We start from the raw sequence: 24,623 nt of genomic DNA on the forward strand, positions 1-24,623 counted from the left end.
ACATTGGTAGCATGGATCCCAAGACTACAGGATAAATATTTGAGCTTAACCGCAGAATTTCTGTTTTGACCACAAGTACCATGGTCGTGGAAAAAGGGAAGATAATAACAATTGAGCTAGAAGCAGCAATAGTAAGGGAAGCCAGAGTAATGGTTCATGGAATAGATAATGAAGAGGTACATTGGAGCACAGAAATAGCGCATGACGAGGCACATAGATTGACTGATTTGAAAGATGAAAAACTGTTAACAGATGAAGACTGAGATGACAAGGTAATGTTTGGCATCAGTTTCACATATCAGTTACAACCTAAGAACAGGGGAATTCCCAATAGAGTGTTATTAGTAAGGAAAGTACTATCCTTTATTTGGTATACCTGCCCAGCAGTCCATATGACATTGGTCTATTAAAAGGATTTGGGCAGTCAAAATGAAACTAAGGAAAGGAGCTATTATACCATGAGTAAAACAGTATGTCAAAGGAAGCTGATGAGGATATCTGTGCCTTTGAATATGTGACCCTTTAAGCCAAATAATCAAACAAACTCAGGAAGATGGCAAAGATACTGTTTTATTAACAATTATCTAAAACAGGGAGGTTACAACAGACATCAACGAACATTCGCTCAGGCTCTTTACGATTTTCTCATAAAAACATCCTTATGTGCAAAAAAATACATCAGAAGTGATGTCATACTACGTGGCAAAGAATAGAAAACCTATCAAAGGCTGTTATAGGCTTAAGTGGAACATCTAAGTATATATTGCAAAGGTACTAGGATTGTGATTGGCTGCCCATTGTCAGTTGGACAACTTATGCCTACCTCTAAAAACATGTCATCTTTAACACTATTAAGTATAGAGTTTATAATTGGACTTCACACAATAAGGCCCTTCATTATACGGTCCTCTACAATTGGTACAGCCCTCTACAAATGTTTCTTGTGCCATGTCTGAAACATTCAGTTCACTTAGCAGCACGTAAATTCAGACCCAGGTGCCAGGAGGTGGACTTGACTTTACCTCCCCACCCGATTAGCCTAACATCTCTCATTACCCATGCCTTCTGCCATGAGGATTGTCTTTGAACTTGGCCTTGAAAAGTCTCCTTGTCTGTGGGAATATATGTGAGTGCAGGCTCTCACTATTGTTGTTCTAGTACTCCAAGCTCAACTCTATTTCCATCCTTGGCTCACGTGACAGGAGACCATGATTTGGTCCATCTTGCAGCATTTAAATGTCTTAAATGAATTAAACCTGGCGCTCTTGGTGTTCTTTCTTTGCACCTTAACAAAGGATGCTTCATCCTTCACACATTCACTGCTTTCAAGAATATATAACTAACCTTGGCTTCTTCAGTTTTGATAACAGGCCAGACAGCCTTGCCAGGCTCTTCCACGATCTCAGCTTATTCTTGCTGTGTCACAATTCTCGGCCTTTCCTCTCCATGGGTCCAGACTTACTAAATTCATGACACCGATGTCCAGCTCCTATACAATGGCTGCTTCGCCTGCAGTCTAATTACTACAAATAGCCAGCTTCTATGATGACTTAGTCTACTTGCTTTATGGCACAATTATTGAACGATTAATTTTCTGCAGCACTTCACACACGTGCAATCTTCTTTTCGCATATGAAAATTTACTTGATTCTTAACTTCGTTGTCAGTTTCTATTCGATCCATCTATTCTCTTCAGCCAGTATTCTCTCTTTGCTCTGTTTCATATTCCTTCAGGGAGTACCTCCCTTAGATTATCGTCCCTTTTCTGAGTGGATATATTCTTGTGAATATCCGCTGCGGTATTGGCACAACTGCTGGTGTCAAACATGGTACGATATCAGGCTTCCAACATATATGTTGTAGGGGGGGGCGAGATTTCCTGCAGAGACATGTAACTACTCCTCTACACCTTGGTGCCACAAGGGGTATTAGTGCCTTCAGAATCAACATGCAACACAGCTGTGTGGCCGATCAAACAGGTGACAGAGGAGTCATGGAGAATTTACGCACCTTGAATGATATTGTTGAGGCAGAATTTTCATTAGGGTCAAATCAAGCCACAATATTATGTAATATCCCATCTGAAGCTACATATCTTACAGTGATTGATATAAAGAATGTCTTCATTTCAATTCCCTTGCATCCAGATTCTCAGTATTTGACTGTGTTCACTATTGTGTAATTCGACTGCAACATTTCGCTTTAACCCCAGGGTACTGTGTATTACCTTCATTCTTTTTCAACTAAGTGTTGCAGGTGGACTTAGGGAATATACAACTTGACAGTGTGTTCATCCAATATGCAGAGGACATTTTGGTGTGTAGCACCACAGAGGAAGAGTGCAGGAAAGACAGTATTGGCAGAAAAAGGATTTAAAGTGGACATAGATAAACTAAAATATTGTCAGAAAGAGGTCCTACACATATACCAGTTAATACCAAAAAAAAGGAGGGAAGTGACATCAGAAAGAGCAGAACCAAATCATGAAAACATGCAGGAAAGAGACAGTGAAATAATTACAATTCCTAGGCCTTTGCAATTACTATAGGGCATGGTTCTTTGACTACAGCATTCATGTCAGAGCACCTTTAAAAGGACCAAACGAAGCACAAAGGACAAAAATGACATAGCATCGACAGGTGAAATGAGAGAAGTCAGCAATACGTATGGCTCCAGTGCTAGGGTTCCCTAATTACAATTAAGACTTATTTCTGTTTTCCCAATGAAATGGAGCAGTGATGACGGTGGTCCTCACAAAGAAATCTACCATGGGACACAAACCATTCGCATTTTACAGTGGAATCCTAGATCCAGAAATGAGAGGCCATTATCCATTTGAGAAAGTATTGGCTGCAGCAGATTTTATAATTGGGAAGTTGGCAAGTACAAATATGGGTTGTGCAGTTACGTTACATGGTGAGAATGCTCTATTCACCATCCTTGAAAAGCCCAAAGTACCTGGACTGCAGAGAGAGCATTAGGTCATGAAGTAATCATATAAGATCCATTCATCATAATTGTCAGGTGGTGAGTGGAAAATCCAGGAAGATTCATAGTGGAGCCAGTGAAAGTGGGAGATTATGTGCACGATTATACCAACTACACTGAATATTATGAGGTAGCCCATGTTAAGGAAAATGCCGAACGAGGGGGGATAATTCTCTTAATTGATGGGTCATCATCAATAGATCAGAGCATGGGTGAGAGGCATAGTGGAACTGCAGTGGTGAAGGCAAGAGAGAATAACAGCTTTGAAACAGTGACAAGTGTGAGATTGCCAGTGCATTTTTCAGCACAAGCGGCTGAGTTGGTAGTGTTGATCTTAGCACTTGAAACACGTGGAGATGAGTGGTAATGGGGTATTCTGACTCTGCCTATGTGACATCAACAGTACATGCAAGTCTGCCACATTGGAAAAGGAAGGGCTTACTGCAAGCAGACAGCACACCAATACAGCATGTGCAATTACTACACAGGCTTTTAGATGCACTTCAATTACCATCGGCTACCACTGTGGTGAAATTTGCAGCGCACACTAGAGGTGCAGACTGGATTTCTTACGGCAATGATGCTGCTGAACTATAAGCAAAAAGAGCAGCATATTTTCCAGATGTATCTGACATTGTTACTGCACCAAACAAACAAATATACGTGCATGCAACATGATGATGAACAAGGGGTTTAATACGCTATGAATGAAACAAATTATAGAATTACCAGGGAGGGCACCACCAGAAGAGCAGGAGCTGTAGAAAACAAGGTGGTGCTCATTGACCGCTATGCAAGGCGAAACCTCCCTTTGATTAGGAGCCACTTACTTACTTTCAGTCGAAGGTATGCTTTGAAATCAGTGACTCCACTCTGTTTAATGTTAAGAAGACAAAGTTCTGTCCCAGCACACAAAACCCAGGCATTCAGTTGGTCAATTGCAACCTCTCTGCTTCCAGGCAGGGTTCAGGGAAATGGGAAGCAGTAGGACATTTTGTTTTTAATGCACCCCTCCCTTTAGGGATGTTTTGGGTTGGCAAAAATAAATAGGAGTTCCCAATTACTTTACAGACTATGGCCCTCATTACGACCCTGGCGGAAAGCGACTGACCGGAGCGCCACAGCGTAAATAGCGTTTCCGCCATTGCACGAAGGAGCAAAGTGCGGCCCATTCCGACCCATCGGGCACGAGCACCACGCCACGGCGGAAGTGCAAAGTCCGCGATGGCGGAAATGACCCCAAAACGGCCCACACCGCCGCCGTAAGCCGCCCTAGGTGCAATACCGCCACCCCTCTTAGCGGTCACCGCAGTGTGCGCCTACCGGAAAGTACGGTGACCGGAAATATACGGAAACGGAAGTTAAAACATGGGCCCGGAACGGGAAACATCCCGGCGTACACCTAAAAAAACACTAAAACCACACAACCACTAAAATCACTACCCTGAAACACACCCCAACCCGTCAACCACCCTAGCGAAACCAAGAAAAATGGGAAAAGTAGCGAAGAAAGCGTGCGACCGCAAGCGGCAGGTCCACTTCTCCCGTGAGGAACTCACCGTGCTAACAGAGACCCTCCAGGAGAATGCTGCCGTCGTCTTCTGCACGCAAATGACCAGGACGGCACTTGCAAACAAGAAGGCCATATGGGCTCTGGTGGCACAGCGGGTAAGTGCGGTGGGGACCGCACCCCGCACCCCACAGCAATGCCGCAAGCGACGGGACGACCTGCGGATACGCGTCCGCAGCATACTCTCTGCCAACTACAACATTGCCACAGCCACCGGGGAAGGTCCTGAATCACCCATCAAGTTGACCCCCTGGGAAGAAATCTGTGCCTCCACCATCGGAATGGAGAGCATAGAGGGAGTCGGAGGGATGGAGAAAGGAGTGCAGACATCCGAAGATTCAGGTAGGTGGGCCAGATAAAACAATGCCAAATCCACACAGTCCATCCATGTGAAGTACCATGCGTCCACATAGTGCAACAGAAACACATGTCCAGGAGAACGTCCACACACATCGGCCTGATAGCGCACGTTAAAACCCACAATAAATACATAAATAATTAAAAACCCCTAATACACGCACTACACGTGCAGCAGGCACACCCTAACTGCAGGCTGCCAAACAACTGCACCCTCACTCCACACACAAATCAAAGCACCTCCAAGGCCCCGACCCAAATCACCCTCAGGTACCACCCCAAAGCATGTGATACAATGCCATTCCAATTCCCACAGACCCATCAATAACCCTCGCCCTCCTTTACTCCACCACAGGGTCCGATCCAAACGACGAGCTACAGGACACCCCTACCAGCACACCTGCAAAGAGGGCCAAGACCAACGGCCAGAGACCCTCCACCTCAGCTGCACGCATCAAGACACGGCAGCAGCACAAATCAGGTGGCAGCACAGAGGAGGGAACATCAACAGGCACCCCAGCAGCCAGCATGCCCACAACACCACCACCACAGGTCCCCCCAATGGATGCCACAGAAGGCACTGCCTCTGGTGGCAGCAGCACCATAGGTGACACCCCATTGATGGCAGCATGCTCGGACACAGAAAACGGGGATGCCGAAGTCAGATCCATCCATGACCTGTCCCAATCCCCCTGTCTGTCCCATCCCGTACAACATGAGGATACCACGCAGGGGCACCCACAAGACGACGACTGGCCATCCCCCACAAGCCCTGTGGCAAGGCAACATGAGGACAACAGCCCCTCTGTGACACCCCCGCAAATGGCCATGGCCCAGCAGAGGCAACAGTCCCTCGACCAGTTAATCGTGCAACAGCAGCAAATGGCCACGCTCCTCAAGGACCATGCCGATGAATGTGGGGGCACTAAGGCAGACATAGAAACATCAACTGAGACACTTAGGGCAGAAATGGAGAGAGGTACAGAGACGCTAAGGGCACAAATCGAGAGAAGCACCGAGAGCCTGAGGGGGGAACTGCATGCGACGTCCAAAGACGTATGTGCCGAACTTGCCGCAGTGCGCCGTGTGCTCACTGAGCTCTCGCAAACCCTTAGGGACATGCATGGACGTGAGCAGGCAGACACATCATCCGTTGCAAGTTCCGTCCAGGGCAGCCCCCAACGTACATCTGGAAGGAACCTGCGCTCCACAGGCAGGGGTGCCCCTGATACCCGCAGAGGGGGCTTGCAATAGCGACAGCCCACTGACAATGAGCATCTTTGGACACTGGTGTTCGGGGGGGAGGTAGGAGGGTGGAGGGGGTGTGTTGGGCTCACTTGGGTGGCGGGTCGATAGGGTGTTCAACATGACATCACATATGCCATTAAAAGTGCACGATAAACCAATGAGATGTGTGGACATTGATCTTTGTGTACTAGGCCATCATAGGCGTAGAGTCCATATTGTGCATGTCCCAGACACACGCAGTGCCACGAGTCCCGTGTCCATGTATCAGCCACCAGGCGTGAGTGCTAGAAGCATACATCAATGAGATGCTGACGAATGTCACGGGCCTCCGGTGCCTCGCAGACTCCATGAGGTGCTGCCACAGCCCCACCCTCATCATGACCATCATCAGGTGCTTGCAGTTCTGCGTCAGGGGGCATGGGCACATTTCTACGTACGCACATGTTGTGGAGCATGACACATGCCATGACCATCTTTGCAACCTTCTCATGGCGGTACAGGAGTGCCCCGCCAGACCTGCTGAGGCAGCGGAAACGGCCCTTCAGTAGGCCGAATGCCTGTTCTATGACTACACGGGTACGTGAGTGGGCATGGTTGTAGTCCTCCTCATGCTGGTCCCGTGGGTTCCGGACTGGTGTGAGGAGCCATCTCTTCAGTGGATATCCAGCATCACCTGTATGTGGACGAGAAACGTATGATGTGGAATGCCATTGATACGTACGCACCCCCCCCCTTCCTGCCAGGTCATTGCGAATTCACATACCCCACATCATCATGCATGTAATGAGACTCACCGAGTAGCCAGGATCTGTTCCCTGCGTGTCGCTCCATGTAGCGTGGTATTGTAGAGTTCCTCAAGACCATAGAATCATGGGTTGATCCAGGGAATCGGGCACAACAATGTGTAATGATCCTGTTGGAGTCACACACCATTTGTACATTCAGGGAATGAAATTGTTTTCGGTTGCGGTACTGGGCCTCCATGGCATGTGGGACGACCAATTCAACATGGGTGCAGTCGATGGCACCAATGCAACCCGGTATGCATGGAATCGCACTTTTGTGTTGGTAATTTCCTGCTCCGAGCGTGGTAGAGAGATGTAGTCATCTGCGTGCTGCAGGAGGGCATCGAGCACTTGCAATAGTGTCCGTGAGAACAGTGGCTGAGAAATGCCATGCAACTGCCCGACTGTGTGCTGGTAGGTGCCTGTGGCCAGGAAGTGTAGTACAGACACCACCTTCAGTAGGGGTGGGATGGCGGTTGGGCTATCTATCATGCTGACAAGGTCAGCCTGTGTCATGTCCACAATGGCGGCTATGGTGTCCCGGTCCAGACGGTAGAGGGTGTGGATCTGCTCATCAGTGAGGTTGAACGGATGTGCTCGGAGGCGTGGTATTGCGGGCTGCCTGCGTGGTGGTGGTGGCTGTGCTGGTGGGCCTTGCTGGCCCTGCCTTGGCCTCCTCCTCCTCCTGCGTCTCCTCCGTGCGGCTGGTTGTAGTTGGTGTTCGTCTTCTTCTTGGAGTCGGAGCACTTGCAGTGCTATCAGGTCCCCCAGGGCCAACATCGCGAGTCCTGCCGGTAGCATTTCGGTGTGGTTGTGGGAGGAGACTGGCTGTGCAATTTATGTGTTTCCAGGCTGTATGGCCTCCACCTGTGGTGATTAATTCCACCTGTGCAAACTGCTCTCCCCTTTGGCCGAGCACGTCCCGCGCACAACGCTGCAATTCGGGGAATGGTATCTTGCTATTGCAATCATGTATTTGTACCCGATGGCCGTGTAAGATTGGTTGATATGTTCATTCTGCTGTGGTCCCATTGTTTCCCATACTATCTGTGCAGTCGCGAACAGACTTGTGAAGGGTCAGTGGAACGTAGTACTCGAGTAACGGTGGGCCCTCATGCATCACTGTACCGAGTTGCAACGACGGGCGGGGCGTCCCATTTGTGGGTGAAGGCAGTTGCCATTTTCACACACAGCCGCACTCGATGGAATAATTAGTGATTTCAAACGGCCACAGATGCCTTTTCGACGTGATGTTGCAAATGAGGAATTCGAAGGGCGGCGCTTTCGGTTTCCAGCTAGCGGCGAGGAGATGCCCACAGGTCTGACTGCAAATGTAACGTTCTATTGTTCAATGTCCTTGAGACAGGGCCCATGGCGAGGGAGCAATGATTGATATGAATAGTTTGGGATGCGCAATAGCTACGTGGGCGATGAGGCCGACCGTTCCCAAATACATGTTACTTCACAACACTGGAATTACGGGCTGGGGCACTGTGGATTTAGCAGGCTGCATAACGCACAGACTCAATGGATGTTTCTAATGTTATGTGAGTAATTATTCAGGCGTTTTGATCCCGGGATGAGGGAATGATGAATGGATGCATGGGCAGGTGATTTGATACAGAGTTTGCCATGTACAGGGCTTCTTGGGATCTATCCGCCTCCCCTACGCTATGTGATGCAGGGCTGCCATAGTGGGACCATCGTCTATCTGGCCTTGTTGAGCCCTCCCTGTCTCGAGGCGCCCTCAGACACTTTTGTCCATGCACGTTAACATTCCCATCTGATGGATTCTGTTTTGACAGACGCATGCACAGGTACACTCGTTTGTGATGGTGTGTTTGCACCTCGATATAGATGGTTATGAGTCGCAAGTGGTTTTGGGGTGGTGATGATCCTTTTGAGTGGGCTAGCATGCATATGGCTGTGGATTTCGTGTGATCATTGAAGTGAGTTGTTCGAATGTAGTTCTGATGGCCATTCTGTTCTTGTTCTTTTCTTTTGGTTGACAGGTATCTCCTCCCCTTTTGCCACTGCCATCTGTATGCCACTCCTGCAGATGGATTTTACTCCCGACACCTGCTGCTTCGTGTTAATCAGTGGAGCAGCATTACGATCTTATGGGACGATCGCCAATGGCCCACATGCCCTTACGCAGTACTGGTGGCTCGGAGCAACATTTCGGCCTTTCAGCTGGACTAGTGCCTCCCCATTGGGTCGGCCCTGCGGTTCTGTGCGCTTCCATGTTGCCTTTTCGTACGTGAATGTGGCTCTGTGTACCATGGGGGAACAGGGCGACACACAGGTAGTGGCTGGTCATTTCTTGCGGATGCAGCCCACAATGGTGATTAGTGTTTTGGAGTTCATGGCCTGATGGCTGTATGGGCTTGGTGACTTTGATGTGCATAAAATTTCTATTCTGATTTGGCCCGTGTAGCGTTTTTCTTTGCAAGTGATGTGGCATATGCCTATTTGGGGGGCGATGTGTTGTGAGGAGATCTGCATTGGGTTCCAGCTTCGGGGTTTAGTTGCGTGGTACTGTGCTGGCCGCGTTTGCCTACGAAGCCCAGTGTGGTCAGGGATGGGGGCTGCCAATATGACTGTTTGAATGTTGTCATGCTCAGGGGCGGGGGATTGGGTTTTGTGTAACAGATGCCGGTCAGCCAGGTGGACTGGTGGAATGATGTGATTTTCGGAATGTTGCTGGTCACAGGTGCCTGTGTTTGCGTGCGTTTCTTGGTGGGGGACTGTGGTCATGTCCATTGGGATGGCTTCTGTATTCGTGCCATCTGTGCCCTGCAGCTCCCATTGGCCCCTCTTGTGTTTCTTTTGTTCGTTGCCATGCATGGGTGACTTGTACATTTCAATGGTTGCATTGTGACTTCATTGCACCTACGGGGAGTTGTACTTTGTGGGCAGGGAGCGGTGTACAGGCACTCAGTGGGGCCGTTTACGGTTGGTTCGCGATGCCGTACTTCTCACCATGGCGGTATGGTGCTTTCCGCCGTGCTTGATGGCGTTAGGTACATGTCCGCTAGGGTCGGAATTCGCGTACCCTTGCGCCATGGTGCTATTTACGGTTTGGCATGGCGCGCGCGCGCGTACTTGGTGCAGTTAGCGTTGGCGTTCACTACGGTGTCGCTAATGGCTTCGTACTTTGCGGTGACGGGTCATAGTCGCACCGAGCGCTATTCGATGGCGGTATTGCATTTCCGCCATCGTTTTTGGATTTCCGCCAGGGTCGTAATGAGGCCCTATATGTGTATCCACACTGGAAATGATGTCAAGGGCGCAGTTCTACAAAATCACGTCATGTTAGTTGGCTATAGTGTAGTTCAATCATTTTGTATTTAGTAAAAATACTAAGGACCTACTCTGTCTATCCATCCAATAAATAATGGGAAACATTTAAATCAAACAGATCCCTCCAAGACTTGGTATGGTAGAACAAGTTACTTACATAGAATCTGTGGGTATTTGCACTCCGGGAAAAGACTCCACCTCAGGGCTCCTGGATATCTCACAGGGAAAGCACATCAAGTCTGGGTTAGAGGCTTCTTCAGGTTCAGTCATCAAAGGCCTCCAGCTTTAATCACTTTTTGATTTGCCTCTCCTGGTATATATCCCAGCCAGATTTTAGTCCTCCCCATACCACCTCCAGCAATTTTGGTCAGCAGCTCCAACTCAGATGATGTCAGGCAACTCTCTTAGTTGAAATCAGGAAGTTCCCCCTTGATTCATATTGTGCAGCATCTTATAAACCCAGAATCACCCCCCCCCCCCCGCCATTATTAAAATTGGAATTTGCTAGCTGATTGGCTCCTACTTGGTATTGGACCACTATTCTCCAACCCCTTAACCCAGAACTAGCCACCTTTTCTTGTGATTAGTCCCTTCATTAACAAAGCCCAAATTCGGAGTGTCCAATTCCTTGAATTTCTATTTCCACACATTTCAGTTTTTCACTTAAAAAACAAATGACAACATGACAAATATGTTTACTTATTGAAATATGTCCTCTCACGGCACAATGTTGCCGGTTGGAAGGAACATTTTTCGTGAATTACTCAAACTTTATAACAGTTCTTAACCCAAACGTACACAAGGTCGAATTGTTATGAGATTTGTGTCAACAGAAAGGCTGCTTTATAAGCTTTACTGTATTTTTCCCATCATCATACAATGTATGGATCCTGAGAAAATAACAAAATATGATCCTGCATGCACTTCTATGTAACAATATTTGACAAGCACATTTTTGCTTCAATTAACTGGCAGATTTGTGTGCCCAAGATCTGTGCCCCGGCCTTGCTTTGTTGAGTCAAGCCTGTCATAAAGTAATTTACATTTTTTCTCCTAGAATTAATGGATCGTCGGTTGCTTATCTTTCACAGCAGAAAGACAATCTCCCTCCATGCTCCTGGGTCATTTTCTGTAACACATCACTTGTCAGTTAGGTCTTGAGCCACATCACAAATCAAATTTAAATACATGCATTTTTAAGAGTTTAACCCATTAAATGAATCTTCCAGTACAAGATCCTCCAATGTTCTTGGTTCTATGAGCTTCAATGAGATCTCCTTTCAGATAGAGAGCAGATACAGGGCTTGACCTTTTGGCTTGATTTGTTGGGGAAGGTGAAAATGTCTTATGGGCGCACCCAGTGTTTATGTTGAACAATCTCTGAGCTAGGCAGAGCTCTTCATTCAGTTCATGTAAAGAGCACAATTATGAGGCTTTTGTATTCTAACCTTTTCTACATGGGACTTGTACCAATGTCTTGAAATCCAAAATATATTTTATTTTTCTTCTTTATTCTTGCAGTTTCTTTTAAAACAGTTTTGACAAGCCACCCATTTCCTTAATATATGCCTTAAATGTACTTTTGGGGCCGGATTACAGAAACTTTACACCAGTGCAAGTGCAATGTTTGAACGGTATTAGCACTAGGGACACATTAAAAAAACATTGCACCAAGACAAGAGTAGGTTGGCATACTAAAAGCACCAGTGCTAAAATTGCCCTAGTGCTAAAAAGATACAGTTTTTAAGCATTTTTGCATCATACAATTCCATATTAGCACTAGGGCAAACCTTGCCCTAGTGCAAAAATGTAGTAAAAATGCATCTTTATTGCACTAGGGCAATTTATGACCTGGTCCTTTCAATATGCCAAACCGCACTTGTTGAGGTGCAATGGTTGGTTTTTTAATGTGTCCCAGTGTTTTTACAAACAGGGCAAACTTTGCCCTAGTGCTAATACCATGCAAACTTTGCACTTGCACTGGTGAACATTTTCTGTAATCTGGCCCCTGCAGTGTAGTTTGATTGTCCATGTTTCTTGTTTCAACTGCAGAAGTACATGCATGTTCATGGTCTCTCACTGTTATTATTAAGCTGTGTTCAGGCCTTTTCCTCCGAATCCTTTTGAATTCACTATGCACATTGCTAATCTTGAACATGTTATGCTGGACTTTCAGTCTGCCAGCCCATAATGTATTCAATGTTCTGCATTTTTAGGCCAAAGTTGCTTGGGCAGTTCACTTTTGTCTTGGGTTTGAATTTTAAACCCACAACACTCTTGTGGGCAGGGTCGGATTGGCCCCTCGGCCTTCCCACCTGTGGCCGGGCCAAAATCATCCCTGGGGAGTGGGGGGCCGGTTTCTGACCATGCCTGGGCCGGTTTGGAAGAACATAAAATTGAAAATAAATATATATATTTTTTTTCAAATGTTTTTGTTTTCTTTTTTCAAAAAGCCTTTCATCCTTCTTAGGTCGATAAAGCAGTACCAACGCAGGTTGGGTGATATTGTATGCATATTTATTCTATAAAAAAAGAGCTTAAGCGTAAGTGCTACACAGTAACATATTATCATTTGGCCTTGGAGGTCTGTTTGGATTCACAGTAATTTAGTGTACTTAGGAACAATGCAATTTGATGCCACTTCCTGTGTTGTTAAGGGGTGAAAGGTTGTGTTTCATCGCTTCCCGGGATGTCACTTTGGGGTGGGGTCATCATTGGCCAAGGGTCGAAGGGTGGGCCCCTTTTTTGGGGTGACCAGGCCTATTTCTTGTCCTAGTCTGACCCTGAATGTGGGGTTCCTTAACCGTTTCATAGTCAGTCTAGGCATTACAGTCTGCAACAATGAGCCGGCGAGGAATTGCAGCTGCAACCCTAAATATGTCCCCACAATAGAGAGCAGCTTTGGTTGGGGACAGGAGTGGCCAATGAGCTGCTGCACTGATGTGGCACAGGCATTCTAGAAAATATTTAGGTTCTGGCACTTATTTATATAAAAATGAATGAGTGTGTACCGCATCTTTTGTACAATGCTCGTTTGCTTCACAAAGATAGGTTTGTGCTTCATAAACATCCATGTTCAGAAAAGTATCTATGGCCATATCTATGGCTAACTACACAGACATGTTTTAGGAACTGCAGTGAGAAACATTTGATATCCGTGGGAAAAACCTAAATGTATGCTAAGCCACCATGACAATATACATATATTTGTCATTCCTTAATTTATGCCCCCTGCTTTCATGTGCCCTACACCTTCCTTCTTTCTTGTCCCAGAAGTAAGTGTCTAACATTCCCTCACCCAGTCCCCAAGAGATTCTTGCTTGGGCCCTGACAAACCCATCACTACTATCAGCAGAGCCTCATGAACTTCATATAGATGTTTCTTGAGAGTTCCAGATGGCCCCCATGGAGGCAGTTTAAGTGAGAAGCAACCCCCACCCCTGACATACTCGAAAAGAACCCTATCCTGACCATCTTTTTTGCAAAACCGGAATCCTCGTATTGGCGCCTTCACCCCCCCACTCCCTACTCTTCATACCTGTAATCTCAGCATCTTCACCATGGCGTTCACCGTTATTCCATAAAACCTTGTCTGGTCGCCATTTTGTAATGTAAAATGGCTACCAATCTCTTCAGTGGAACCATCTCCTTGCTACATCATCTTGTCTGTCCTCTTTTGTGCACGCAAACCCTAGCCCTGTGCCTCTCTCGCCACCATTATGCGTCCATGATTTTGCCCTTTTCTCGTAGGGTCTTCTCGCCGCTGACAAATGCAGGTGATATTAAAACAGGTCTGCGCTAATGATAAAACCCCCAAATCTACAGAAAAAGCATGACATTTGTATGGACAGTGATGTAGCCCATTGACGAACAAAAACAACAAAAAATTAAATTTACCTTGATATAAACATAATTTTCTACCAAAATGTAACATTTTTGTGTATGGCAGTCAATACATTTTGCCTTGCAAGTTTCATCGAAAAGTCTTGTTGGCACATTAAGGAAAGATTTAAAATAAAACCTTTTTTCTATGTGCTTTTGTTTAGTGTGGAGCTAAGTGGGAAAAAGTCCAGGAATGACGTAGTTTGTGGGCATGTGAGAGGGGGCTGAGGGAGTGTCATTGCGCAGTGCACCCCTTCATTTTTAAAGAATGAGCTTCGAGTTGAGCCCGCTGTGGGGCTCTTTTCAAGGCCAGGCACGGGAGCAAGCACAGAGGGAAGCGCATTGAAGAAGCATCATGATCTTCACTGCAATGCCTACCTAACCAGAAACGCTTACACAAAGCACGAGCATTTCTATTGATTTTTTAAATGTAAAACATGCATGGCAGGTGCTGGACCCTATTGTCAATGGGAATATACGCCCCCCCCCACCCCTTCCCCCCATTGACAAGGCTTGGCTTTGTGGGCATTGGCTTTGCAACCAATGTGATTTGAAAAGGCTGGCTTTTCATTCTTGGAAAAGTAAACATTCCTTAAGGCTGTGCAATATTTTCAAAAACATGTCTATTAGGTATTCAAAAAGGTAACCGATTGCAATATACATTCAATTTAACATTTCAAATGATGTGTTCACACCTGAATTGCCATTACATATTATTTGTACAATAAGAGTAAAAAGGATCTTCATCTTTCGCTTGCTGTTCTTTTTGTTTAGGCTATTATGTGGCACCCACCACAGGTAAGAGGGAGGCGCTATGTGAATAGGGGCACACAGCTTGTGGGTGCTGGTTTGGTTATTTACCCACCCATTCACATGGCCTTGCTAATCCCTGGGCCTCGTTCCACCAACTGCCTGTCCCCCCTGCCCAAAACACAGCCTCCTGGGATCCCTTTGAGCTCAGTCTATCAAACACGTACATCAAGTTCTAGACTGTCAGCCTTATTTCTAAGAATTCTTCTGAGAGGCTTACATGCAGCTGTACATGGCTACTGGTGTAATACAAATGTGTTAATCCAGTGGGCCTTCAACCACTTGATTTATGTATCTTCCTTGCACTTAAGCCCTGTGAAAAACAAGCACAGACAAAGCAAACAGTTTTGGCTTGAGCTATTGCCAGGTACTGCCATGATATGCCCCGGTGTCATTTCATTTTTCAGCTGTTGCAATCTGATGGCAGGTTAGTGCTATTATATCAGTGCCTAGCAAATGCCTATCCAATACCTACACAAAAGGCTTTGTCAAGGTGTATCTTTAGGATGCACGGGAATTTATAAGAGACACAGGAGGTAGTGGAGCACAGTCATGCTAAAGTAAGACAGTACAGGAGAGAAAGATATGTGCTCACAGTAGCCCCAGATGCTCAATAAACCTGATCATTAGCATCTCTGACAAGCACCATGCTGTTCATGCTCCCAAACGTAACGGTCTATTAACAATAGCAAGGTGTAGCCTCCGTATGACATATCATGGCCCCAATCAGATTGAAAAATGGCCAGTTCTATGGGATATTTCCGCTTTTTGAAGGCTGCCTACTGTTAGGGAGAATTCTCATTCTATGGCTAATTTCCCCTACCTAGTGAGTCCCCCAGCAGCTTTGCTGGCTTTCTGGAGTTTATTTTTTCCACTTGGTAAAAGTGTGAGCTTTTCCCCCACTCTTACCTAGGTTTTGCCATGTGTATGTCATCTGTTTTTGTGATTGTGGACTCTGGAGTACACCACTTCAGTAGCCCCACACTTTTGTGTGTTACACAGCACCTTCAGTGCAGTGACACAGGGTTGTCGTTTCGACTTCCCACCGACTCCATTTCTGGGGCTGACTACTGTAAGGTTGTCATTAACTTTACATAGTCATTTAACCACAGATCCAGTACACCCCATCTTATATGGAGTATTGGAAAGGGTTCATTCTTAGCCCTTTTTATCTGTACCTCTTGGAGCATTGTTTTGCTCCCTTAACATTAAGACTTGGCTGGTGGAAGTGGTATCTACCCTAATTTTCCTACCGCAATTATATGACATAACGTTGTATTGTTTTAGGCCATTTTAGTAGCCTCACTCTTTAAACCCTCTAGCCCAAATACTTTTTATTTCGGCTCAGGTTGGGTTTAATCGCCATTTCTTTTTGTTAACATCCTTCTTGGGTCAAACCAGGTTTGCCTCCTTTGTTCGCCAACCTTTGGCGGGCTTCTGACCAGAAGCCCTCCTTTGGCATCTGGATGTTTAGGTGGGCTGAAAGTGAGGGAGGGGTGTAGTCACCCCCTGTACAGGGTCTCCTTGGAGACCCAAGTGGCACTTTGTATTGATTGGCATAGGTAGTTGTCCGGGCTGGACAACTCCCCTGCTGAGTGATTGACAGCCAGGCTGTGTGAATGGGGAATTTTGGCATAAGAGGCAGGACTCTTGAGCTAGAAGGCAAAGTCGCCTCTGGAACTACAAAGACCAAAGAGAAGCGGAGAAGAAGATGGCTGCTTCAACCCCGAGTCCCGGTGAAGCCCTGCTGCAGTCCTGAGCTATCTACCCTTCAACGACTAAGAGAAGATCCAGTCTGGAGTCTTCTTCCCTTGAGCCTGGTGGGACCAACCAGCTCGTCTTTTCTTCAATCAGAGAATCCTCTCCTGGGTCAAACTCACTGCTGTGCTGTAGTAGTTCGGATAGACATCAGAACAACCCTCTCTTGATTTAAAGGAGCACACCTTTTATTCATCGTTGTCTCTCTCGCTGCTGCTGTCCTCATCCCTGGGTAGTGCAGATCGCTCCAGACGTCCTCCTTCTTGTCCCCACGACTGAAAACACAGGAACCGTGAGTCTGCAGGAACTACCAGGAACAACTGCCGTGGCACCAGCTTTTCTCCAACGGAATAAGGTACTGTGCACACTTGGTCTTTCTCTCCGTCTGACCAGCCGGAATTTGGGTGAACCCTTTTCCTCCACGAAGATTTGTTCTTCCTTCCCTCTTTCTTATAACTTTTCCTTCCATTTGACAATCTTTACGAACTCTTGGAATCCCGAAACTCGAACTGTTGAACGTGTGATCCTCGGCAACTGAGCATCTGCTCCATTGACACTGGCGCAGGCCTATTGACTTCAATCTGTATCTTTGAACTTGTCCTCAAGTCTTCTTGCCTTGAAAAAGTATTGCCTTTGATTTTTATTCACTTTTCCCTTGTTTTAAATTCTTAAGTACAAAGTGTGTTTTAACTTCGTGATAGTTTCTGCCCGCGGGTAATTGTTAGTATCGCAACACCGGTCTGTCAAATCCTAATGTACTTCCCTTGAATTTACTAGCACAAGTGGAATTGGTTGTGTGTGGTGTATTTTAAATGTGGTTTCCAATCTATAGAAGTGAAGTGTTTTATAATAGATGGTTTAAAAATAAATGTACTTATATTTTTTACCTGAAACCTTGAGTCACTGTTTGCTTGCGTCACAGTAATTGTTGTCCCTTATGCAATCTCTGCTACTGCTCATATACTCTTGAGAACAGCCTGGCTGCTCCGCTACTGCTAACACTTCAACATAGTAGTACAGGCTTGTACCAAAGGTGAACTTGTATTACCACTTGTAGTCTTAATTGTGTGTAGCGGTCGCTAAGGGCACTGCACAGGATACTGCCTAAGCTGGTCAAGTGGCGCAGCGAGTTGAACCTGCTAACGCAGGTTCGAATCCTGGCATGGCCAAACTCAGCCTTTCATCCTTCCAAGGTTGATAAATGAGCACCACACAGGTGGGTAATAATAAGCAGCACTCAGATACCTGAGGGTTCATAACGCTATATAAATGCAAAATTAATATTATTATAACACCTACCAAAAAGACTGATTTATTTTGGCCGATTTTTGGCAGCCCTAAAAAAACAGACATTCCACATTCCTGTTGGGGTGGGGTTCACCCCCCAACCTCATAGGCAACCCATTCCCCTGCCTGCTCCACACCCCCTCTTCCTCTCCCCAAACATCCCCCCTCATTCCACTACCACATAAACACACACACACACGCAGTTACATTTACCCCTCTTCCCGTCACAAACATTCCCCTTCCCCCACCACACAGGCATGCAGACGCAGAAACACATACAAACAACAAGACACATATAACCATTCACCTGGGATTGCAATTACTGCTCTTCTGGGCTCCAATCCACCCGTCAGTCCCTGGTGGCATTCGTGTGCGGCATTGGCATGACTGTTTGATTTAGAAAGATCTCCGAGTGGCATTTCTAAATCGATGCTTTCTCAAAATTATATGTTCACTCCGTACGAAACAGGCAGGTGATGTCACTTCGTCTAACTCCATGATGTTAGTCAAACAGCCATGATGTTAGTCAAACGACCACACTGCCTGCATTTTACAAATGATGGAGGGGTTAACTTGTAGGTTTGCTGTTCCAAAGTAAATAATGCTAAGGGGTCGACAACTCATTAGCAACATGTAATACACAGTTCACATTAGGACAGAAGTCTGCAAAATAGCAGCTAGTTGACGCCACTCCTTGCAGGGGTGCACCTAAGATAACATTTCAGGGGGGTGGGGGGGCTAACACAGCAAATGTTGGGAGAGGGGCTAACGTCAGAGACTTTGTTGGTCAGGGCAAACTTACCTGTGTGGGGGCATTTACCTTATTTACACATTCGAATGAGAATGTTCTGATGCAGCTTCAATGTAACAAGCAGTTAACTTTACTTCACGTCTGCAGCCACTTCCATAAGAACTGCTGTGAGAATGAGCTGTCTCCTGCCCCCCACCCTTCCAATCACTCCCCTGACATGCAAGTACTAAACCCCCATCACTATTTCAATTGCCTAAAAATGCATGCATACGAATGCATTGGCAAACAGCAAATTGCTTTACATTAGTATTGCCAAACTTGTTTTAACTGAGCAGTTTATTGTCTGTGTCCTGTTCTGTTCAGCTACGGCTCTGTAGGTCAGCCACCTCAAGTCAACCCAAACTTTCGGAGGTGTGGTGTGGGGGCGGGCTGAAGCCCAGTCTGCCCAATGGTTGTTGCGCCACTCTCTCTTTGCTTGTTCCTTTTTTTCAGCTACATGGTGTTTTCATTAGCGCTGCTTTCTTGGTGTCCATCTTAGGTACTTGCGTCCTCTGTATTTTGGCTTCTTGGCATGCTTGGTTTGAGTGTCAGAGTTTCTTTGGACTCTGCGGGGTTTCTTTTTCCACCAGCTCCATAGTGCAATGCTCGTTTGCCTCTTCCCAGTTCTACCTGACACACCCAGAAACCTAAGGAGAAAAGGACACCTTTGCACACCTAAATGTATCTAAACCTTTGTGTGAGTTATTTTTTATGTTTCTGTAACTTTATCTAAGGTCAAGGTGCGGGGGAGAAAAATAGCAACCCTGGCATATGGGTTGAAGGAAATATGAGAACAGAGTACGTTCCCTATTAGGGAACTCTCGTCCCCTGCACACTATCTGGGGCTTATGGAGCCAAAGTATTCAAAGAGTATCTAATATAGGTATTTGGTATAGTTTTTGGTTAGAGTTAAACCAAGCATTAATTGAAGCAAGTGTTTTTTTTTGCCTACCATAGTTAAAACATAGAGACAGTTGTAGAATAGATATTCACTTAAGTACAAAAGACAACTTGTGACTAGATCTTTAGTTCAGGATTTATTGGTCCAAACAGGATTGCCCAACGCGTTTCGAGAGTTATTCTCTTCTTCAGGGGCTATATGCAATTCAAAACTTTAAATCTATTAAAAAAAGTTAAACAATGTTCTAGATTAGTTGAATAATTGATAATAATAATTTACATTCAATTGCAATATTCATTTTTACAAGAAGATATTCATTAGATAATAGAAAACCTCGTTATTTACAATTCCAGTATAAGCATTGATTATCGTGTAACAGTGATCCCACTGTCACATATGTTCACAATTTTGGCAATTACACCATACAAAACCAAAAGAGGTATCCATAATTCTTGTGGATAAAACTTAGTTCATTGAAACCAATTGTTTTTTTAGCTAATATTAAAGTAACAGAAAGAAAAAGCACTAGTTAATCGCCATTTTCAGAAAGAAGGACATAGAGTAATTCCTAATTACATATTTTATAATTTCAGCACGAGATCTCAAGGTGGTAAGGAATAGTGGTTGGCTTACCCTGTTTTTATGTTTTAAACATTAGGATAAGAAGAATGATCCATGATTATGGGTCTGTAAAATATTTCACATAGACAGTTTCAACAGGAGTCGATACGGTGTTTAAGCCTGTGTAAAAATAAAGTGATGGACCAGTCTAAGTATATTGGTATATTGATATGATTAAAGACACAAACAATCTAAACTGAGATGTTCACTAATGGGGATACATAATAGACTTACTTAATGGAGTTCAATCTCTAGAGATGTGTGAAAGATGGTCGTGCTCGAAGTCTTCAGGCATACTGCTACGTTACCGTAGTATCCACAGATTCTCCATTAGGAGGAGAGAAATGCCGGTGTGGCTTTTTCTTTAATCTGGGGAATCGAAGAAACCCAGTTTAGGATCTAAAAGATTCTCTTAAGGTAAAAAAAGTTCTGGCTGAGGGCCGTTGTCAGCATACTTTCAGGTTTCTGACTGTATGACTCGACTGGAAACAAGTACCGTCCGGCTCCGTACGCTGGGAAATACAGAGTGTGAAACTAGGTTACAAGATGGCCGTATTTGTGGATAATGTAAACGTGACGTCATCACGCGGCGTGTGTGCATGACGTCACAAATGTAAACAAGGAGACGGGTGCGTGACGTTGAGAAAGGATTCAATCGAAACAACATACTAGATTGATATCTTAGTGCCGTGGTGTAATTTGTAGCTGCGATCGGATACAACCCTATGGTGTATATCAATATAAGGGGTCTATAGTAGATGAACATTAAAAACAAAGGTAAAAAATAGAGGTACAAAAATGAAGGTAAAAAATGGCGGACATGGTCTGCTGAGATACAACTCTTAGATAAAGAGGACCAACTCTTAGATGTGAAGAAGTTAGTTATAGTAACCTTGTCTTGAGTAGAGGAGAGCTAAATGGCGATGCAAGAAACTCGAACGGAATTTATTGGGAAATGTGGGAGCAACATGTAGAGTACATATGTAAATTGAACAGATATTAAAGATTTCAACAGATATTTTCAAATACGATATTTAAAGATGTGGTCCACTCGGAGTATGATGGTAAGAGTACCAACACTACCCCAAGGACTATACTGTGATATTTTTGAAAAGAAGAAGGGGTATGGTCCTCTTAGCGAGTAATGGTAGACAGGTCAGGTAAAAAACAAAGTGCAAAATTGACACATATTTGTAATTATACTGCTGCAGATAAAAAGGATAATTACCAAAAATTGGGACTTCATTAAATCAGACGCGAATTTGAACCGATTCTTCCCCGAACCACCAATGCTGGCTTATAAGAGAGGAAAAAACCTCAGGGACACTCTCATCAGAGCAGAAAGACCCAAAAAATCCGCCCAAACGACACTGAGGAAACAAAAAAACGGTACATATCCATGCTTGAATTGTCAGCATTGTGCCAACATCATAAAAGGTGACCACATAAGACACCCAACAGTGGTAAAAAAATAATTCTGAATGATTTCGCGACCTGTGACAGCAAAAACTTGATTTACACACTCCGATGCCCCTGTGGGAAATATTACGTAGGCAAAACAACCCGAAAGGCAAAGGAACGCTGGACGGAACACAAATCCAACATCAGGACATGTAATACCAAATCACCGGTATACAGACACTTCAAAGAGAATGGACATAACATTACCCAACTTAGATGGGCAATCCTTGAATTAATCCACCCCCTTCCAAGAGGCGGAGACCTAGCCAAAAGACTATCCCAAAGGGAATTATTCTGGATACATAAACTTGATGCTTTATCACCCCACTGGCTTAATGAGGAATACTATTTAGGACCCTATTTATAAAACCTCCTTTTGCATAATCTTCCTCTTAACATCATGTTGAATTTCCTACTACAAGACGCTGCCTAGACACGTATAAAAGCATCAAAAGAAATGCATAAGAATTGCAACGGTTCTAGTTACAACAAAGATTTAACCAGACACTTTTTCATGTCAAAACAAAGAGATTGTTAACTCTGAATGAGGCAGCAGTATAATTACAAATATGTGTCAATTTTGCACTTTGTTTTTTACCTGACCTGTCTACCATTACTCGCTAAGAGGACCATACCCCTTCTTCTTTTCAAAAATATCACAGTATAGTCCTTGGGGTAGTGTTGGTACTCTTACCATCATACTCCGAGTGGACCACATCTTTAAATATCGTATTTGAAAATATCTGTTGAAAGCTTTAATATCTGTTCAATTTACATATGTACTCTACATGTTGCTCCCACATTTCCCAATAAATTCCGTTCGAGTTTCTTGCATCGCCATGTAGCTCTCCTCTACTCAAGACAAGGTTACTATAACTAACTTCTTCACATCTAAGAGTTGGTCCTCTTCATCTAAGAGTTGTATCTCAGCAGACCATGTCCGCCATTTTTTACCTTCATTTTTGTACCTCTATTTTTTACCTTTGTTTTTAATGTTCATCTACTATAGACCCCTTGTATTGATATACACCATAGGGTCGTATCCGATCACATCTACAAATTACACCACGGCACTAAGATATTAATCTAGTATGTTGTTTCGATTGAATCCTTTCTCAACATCACGCACCCGTCTCCTTGTTTACATTCGTGACGTCATGCACGCACGCCGCGTGATGACATCACGTTTACATTATCCACAAATGCGGCCATCTTGTAACCTAGTTTCACACTCTGTATTTCCCAGCGTACGGAGCTGGACGGTACTTGTTTCCAGTCGAGTCATACAGTCAGAAACCTGTAAGTATGCTGACAACGGCCCTCAGCCAGAACTTTTTTTACCTTAAGAGAATCTTTTAGATCCTAAACTGGGTTTCTTCGATTCCCCAGATTGAAGAAAAAACCACACCGGCATTTCTCTCCTCCTAATGGAGAATCCGTGGATACTACGGTAACGTGTACAGACTTCGAGCACGACCATCTTTCCCACATCTCTAGAGATTGAACTCCATTAAGTAAGTCTATTATGTATCCCCATTAGTGAACATCTCAGTTTAGATTGTTCGTGTCTTTAATCATATCAATATACCAATATACTTAGACTGGTCTATCACTTTATTTTTACACAGGCTTAAACACTGTATCGACTCCTGTTGAAACTGTCTATGTGAAATATTTTACAGACCCATAATCATGGATCATTCTTCTTATCCTAATGTTTAAAACATAAAAACAGGGTAAGCCAACCACTATTCCTTACCACCTTGAGATCTCGTGCTGAAATTATAAAATATGTAATTAGGAATTACTCTATGTCCTTCTTTCTGAAAATGGCGATTAACTAGTGCTTTTTCTTTCTGTTACTTTAATATTAGCTAAAAAACCAATTGGTTTCAATGAACTAAGTTTTTTCCACAAGAATTATGGATACCTCTTTTGGTTTTGTATGGTGTAATTGCCAAAATTGTGAACATATGCAACAGTGGGATCACTGTTACACGATAATCAATGCTTAGACTGGAATTGTAAATAACGAGGTTTTCTATTATCTAATGAATATCTTCTTGTAAAAATGAATATTGCAATTGAATGTAAATTATTATTATCAATTATTCAACTAATCTAGAACATTGTTTAACTTTTTTTAATAGATTTAAAGTTTTGAATTGCATATAGCCCCTGAAGAAGAGAATAACTCTTGAAACGCGTTGGGCAATCCTGTTTGGACCAATAAATCCTGAACTAAAGATCAAGTCACAAGTTGTCTTTTGTACTTAAGTGAATATCTATTCTACAACTGTCTCTATGTTTTAACTATGTTAGGCAAAAAAAAACACTTGCTTCAATTAACGCTTGGTTTAAGTCTAACCAAAAACTATACCAAATACCTATATTAGATACTCTTTGAATACTTTGGCTCCATAAACACCCAGAAACCTCCCAGTCCTTTGTTTTGATGTATTTCACGTATCCATTTTCCCATTTTTAGGGTAGTTTTCGTTCTGCAATTTCCCTTGTTGTTGTTTTGTATATACCAGTAGGTGGAACTTAAGCAGTTGTGATTCTCTCTTCCCTCCCTCATGAGATATTTCCGAGGTGTTGCTCTGCAGTATTCTCTGGCCTGCACTTCCTGGGCGTTCATGTCTGCTGTCCTGCCTGAAGCGGCGCCTTACCTGACTTCCTGTTCCGGCCTTCTACAAACATGTTATTTTCTGGATGGAGTTTTGTGGGGTCAGGAATCCTTGCCAGGCATGGCAGATATCTGAGGGTGACCCTTGTCACAGTGGTCTCAAAGGGCTGTTGCAATCACAAATCCAGATGCACATCTTTTGCAAGCTGCTGAGGTTTCAGAAAAGGGTGCAC

Source organism: Ambystoma mexicanum, chromosome 11, assembly GCF_040938575.1.
Source record: "Ambystoma mexicanum isolate Mex_15411 chromosome 11, UKY_AmexF1_1, whole genome shotgun sequence".
NCBI lineage: Eukaryota > Metazoa > Chordata > Amphibia > Caudata > Ambystomatidae > Ambystoma > Ambystoma mexicanum.